Here is a 5,106-nt window from a genome sequence, read left to right on the forward strand (position 1 = left end):
TCTTCTTCTCTTATCTTTTCCAAAATTTGATTTTAAAATATCTTTTCTAACTTCTTATCTTCTCATATTTTCAAAATTGATTTTCAAAATTTGTCTCAACTAACTAACTAACTTTTTGTTTGTTTCTTATTTTTTTCAAAACCACCTAACTAACACTCTCTCTCTAATTTTCGAAAATATCTTCCCTCTTTTTCAAAAAATTATTTTTAATTAACTAATTATTTTAATTTTTGATTCGTAAATTTCGAAAACTACTAACCATTTTCAAAAACTATTTTCGAAAATCACTAACTCTTTTTCAAAAATTATTTTCAAAAATTCTCTTTCTCTCTCATCTCCTTCTATTTATTTATTCATCTACTAACACTTTATCTCACCCAAATTCGAACCCCCTCTTCCATCTGTGTTCGAATTTCTTCTTCTTCTTTTCTTCTACTCACGCAGGGACCTCTATACTGTGGTAAAAAGGACCCCTATTATTATTATTTTTCTGTTCTCTCTTTTTCATATGAGCAGGAGCAAAGACAAGAATATTCTTGTTGAAGTAGATCCAGAACCTGAAAGGACTCTGAAAAGGAAACTAAGAGAAGCTAAAATACAACAGTCCAGAGACAACCTTTCAGAAATTTTCGAACAAGAAGAGGAGATGGCAGTCGAAAATAATAATAATGCAAGGAGGATGCTTGGTGACTTTACTGCACCTAATTCCAATTTACATGGAAGAAGCATCTCCATTCCTGCCATTGGAGCAAACAATTTTGAGCTGAAACCTCAATTAGTTTCTCTGATGCAGCAGAACTGCAAGTTTCATGGACTTCCATCTAAAGATCCTTTTCAGTTCTTAACTGAATTCTTGCAGATCTATGATACTGTCAAGACTAATGGAGTAGATCCTGAAGTCTACAGGCTCATGCTTTTCTCTTTTGCTGTAAGAGACAGAGCTAGAGTATGGTTGGACTCTCAACCTAAGGATAGCCTGAACTCTTGGGATAAGCTGGTCAAGGCTTTCTTAGCCAAGTTCTTCCCTCCTCAAAAGCTGAGTAAGCTTAGAGTGGATGTTCAGACCTTCAGACAGAAAGAAGGTGAATCCCTCTATGAAGCTTGGGAGAGATACAAAGAACTGACCAAAAAGTGTCCTTCTGACATGCTTTCAGAATGGACCATCCTGGATATATTCTATGATGGTCTGTCTGAATTAGCTAAAATGTCATTGGATACCTCTGCAGGTAGATCCATTCACTTAAAGAAAACGCCTGCAGAAGCTCAAGAACTCATTGACATGGTTGCTAATAACCAGTTTATGTACACTTCTGAAAGGAATCCTGTGAATAATAGGACGCCTATGAAGAAGGGAGTTCTTGAAATTGATACTCTAAATGCTATATTGGCTCAGAATAAAATATTGACTCAGCAAGTCAATATGATTTCTCAGAGTCTGAATAGAATGCAAGCTGCATTCAACAGTACTCAAAAGGCATCTTCTGAAGAAGAAGCTTATGATCCTGAAAACCCTACAATAGTAGAGGTGAATTACATGGGTGAACCTTATGGAAACACCTATAACCCCTCATGGAGAAATCACCCAAATCTCTCATGGAAGGATCAACAAAAGCCTCAACAAGGCTTTAATAATGGTGGAAGAAATAGGTTTAACAATAGTAAACCTTTTCCATCATCCACTCAGCAACAGACAGAGAACTCTGAACAAAATACCTCTAATTTAGCAAACTTAGTCTCTGATCTATCTAAGGCCACTGTAAGTTTCATGAATGAAACAAAATCCTCCATTAGAAATTTGGAATCACAAGTGGGCCAGCAGAGTAAAAGGATCACTGAAATCCCTCCTAGTACTCTCCCAAGCAATACAGAAGAAAATCCAAAAGGAGAGTGCAAGGCCATTGAATTAATCACCATGGCCGAACCTGTAAGGGAAGGAGAGGACGTGAATCCCAGTGAGGAAGACCTCCTGGGACATCCAGTGATCAATAAGGAGCTTCCCTTTGAGGAACCAATGGAATCTGAGATTCATCTAGAGACCATAGAGATTCCATTGAACCTCCTTATGCCATTCATGAGCTCTGATGAGTATTCCTCTTCTGAAGAGAATGAGGATGTTACTGAAGAGCAAGCTGCCAAGTTTCTTGGTGCAATCATGAAGCTGAATGCCAAATTGTTTGGTATTGAGACTTGGGAAGATGAACCTCCCTTGTTCACCAATGAACTAAGTGATCTGGATCAACTGACATTGCCTCAGAAGAAACAGGATCCTGAAAAATTCGTAATACCTTGTACCATAGGCAACATGATCTTTGAAAAGGCTCTGTGTGACCTTGGTTCAGGGATAAACCTCATGCCCCTCTCTGTAATAGAGAAATTGGGAATCTTTGGGGTGCAAGCTGCTAAAATCTCATTAGAGATGACAGACAATTCAAGAAAATAGGCTTATGGACAAGTAGAGGACGTGTTAGTAAAGGTTGAAGGCCTTTACATCCCTACTGATTTCATAGTCTTAGATACTGGGAAGAATGAGGATGAATTCATCATCCTTGGAAAACCCTTCCTAGCCACAGCAAGAGCTGTGATTGATGTTGACAGAGGTGAATTAGTCCTCCAATTGAATGAGGACTCCCTTGTGTTTACAACTCAAGGTTACCCTTCTGTAAATACGGAGAGGAAGCATAAAAAGCTTCTCTCAAAACAGAGTCAACCAGAGCCCCCACAGTCAAACTCTAAGTTTGGTGTTGGGAGGCCACAACCAAACTCTAAGTTTGGTGTTGAACTCCCATATCCAAACTCTAAGTTTGGTGTTGGGAAGTTTCAACAATGCTCTGAACATCTGTGAGGCTCCATGAGAGCCCACTGTCAAGCTATTGACATTAAAGAAGCACTTGTTGGGAGGCAACCCAATTTTTATTTATCTAATTTTTTTGTTCTTTCATGTTTTATTAGGTTCATGATCATGTGGAGTCACAAAATAAATATAAAAATTGAAAACGGAATCAAAAACAGTAGAAGAAAAATCACACCCTGGAGGAAGACCTTACTGGCATTTAAACGCCAGTAAGAAGCATCTGGCTGGCGTTCAACGCCAGAACAGAGCATGGTTCTGGCGCTGAACGCCCAAAATGGGCAGCATCTGGGCGTTTGAATGCCAGAATTGCACCCTGGAGAAGAGCTGGCGCTGAACGCCCAGAACAAGCATGGTTCTGGCGTTCAACGCTAGAAATGGGCAACAAATGGGCGTTCAACGCCCAGAACAAGCACCAATTTGGCGTTGAACGCCCAGAGTTGTGTGCAAGGGCATTTTGCATGCCTAATTTAGTGCAAGGTTGTGAATCCTTGAACACCTCAGGATCTGTGGACCACACAGGATCCCCACTACCTCCACTCACTTCTTCTCACCCCTCTTTCACACAATCCCATAAATACTCTTCCCCAAAATCCTTCACCAATCACCTCAATCTCTCTTCCCTATCACCACTTCACCACTCACATCCATCCACTCTTCCCCATAAACCTACCTCATAAACTCCACCTACCTTCAAAATTCAAAATCAATTTCCCACCCAAAACCCACCCTTATGGCCGAACCTTACCCCCCATCCCTTCCCCATATATAGCCCTCCATTCCTCCTCATTTCCACACAACACAACCCTCTCTTCTCTTCTTGGCCGAATACACCACTCCCCCTTTTCCTCCATATTTTCTTCTTCTTCTTCATCTATTCTTCCTTCTCTTGCTCGAGGGCAAGCAATATTTTAAGTTTGGTGTGGTAAAAGCATAAGCTTTTCATTTTTCCATTACCATTGATGGCACCTAAGACCAGAGAATCCTCTAGAAAAGGGAAAGGGAAGACAAAAGCTTCCACCTCTGAGTCATGGGAGATGGAAAGGTTCATCTCCAAAGCCCATCAGGACCACTTCTATGATGTTGTGGTCAAGAAGAAAGTAATCCCCGAGGTCCCTTTCAAGCTCAAGAAGAATGAGTATCCGGAGATCTGACATGAAATCCAAAGAAGAGGTTGGAAAGTTCTAACAAACCCCATCCAACAAGTCGGCATCCTAATGGTTCAAGAGTTCTATGCCAATGCATGGATCACCAGGAACCATGACCAAAGTAAGAACTCGAACCCAAAGAATTATATTACAATGGTTCGGGGGAAATACTTAGATTTTAGTCCGGAAAATGTGAGGTTGGCGTTTAACTTGCCTATGATGCAAGGAGATGCACGCCCCTACACTAGAAGGGTCAACTTTAATCAAAGGTTGAACCAAGTCCTCATGGACATATGTGTGGAAGGAGCTCAATGGAAGATTGACTCCAAAGGCAAGCCGGTTCAATTAAGAAGACTGGACCTCAAGCCTGTGGCTAGAGGATGGTTGGAGTTCATCCAACGCTCCATCATCCCCACTAGCAACCGATCTGAAGTTACTGTGGATCGGACCATCATGATTCATAGCATCATGATTGGAGAGGAAGTAGAAGTTCATGAAGTCATCTCCCTTGAACTCTACAAAATAGCCGAAAAGTCCTCCCCCATGGCAAGGCTAGCTTATCCTCATCTTATTTGCCATCTATGTTACTCAGCTGGAGCTTTCATAGAAGGAGACATTCCCATTGAGGAAGAGAAGCCCATCACTAAGAAAAGGATGGAGCAAGCAAGAGAGCCCATTCATGGAGCTCAAGAGGCGCATGAAGCTCATCACCATGAGATCCCGGAAATGCCTCAAATGTATTTTCCTCCACAAAACTATTGGGAGAAAGTCAACACCTCCCTAGGAGAATTAAGTTCCAACATGGAACAATTAAGGGTGGAACATCAAGAGCACTCCATCATCCTTCATGAAATAAGAGAAGATCAAAAAGCAATGAGGGAGGAGCAACAAAGACAAGGAAGAGACATAGAAGAGCTCAAGGACATCATTGGTTCCTCAAGAAGGAAACGCTACCATCACTAAGGTGGACTCATTCCTTGTTCTTACATTCTCTGTTTTTCATTTTCTCTATGTTAAGTGCTTATCCATGTTTGTGTCTTATTACATGATCATTAGTAGTTAGTAACTATGTCTTAAAGTTATGAATGTCCTATGAATCCATCACCTCTC

General features: G+C 40.9%; 1 non-coding gene across 1 annotated transcript; it reads right to left on the minus strand.

Moving 5' to 3' along the window:
• Nucleotides 1–1,042: 1,042 nt before the first annotated feature.
• Nucleotides 1,043–1,150, minus strand: LOC148549148 (small nucleolar RNA R71). Its single transcript, XR_015898969.1, has one exon. It is a non-coding gene; the product is annotated as a small nucleolar RNA R71 (small nucleolar RNA).
• Between the last annotated feature and the right edge of the window lie 3,956 nt (nucleotides 1,151–5,106).

This window comes from Arachis ipaensis, chromosome B8 (assembly GCF_059453495.1).
Source record: "Arachis ipaensis isolate K30076 ecotype BB chromosome B8, ASM5945349v1, whole genome shotgun sequence".
Lineage (NCBI taxonomy): Eukaryota > Viridiplantae > Streptophyta > Magnoliopsida > Fabales > Fabaceae > Arachis > Arachis ipaensis.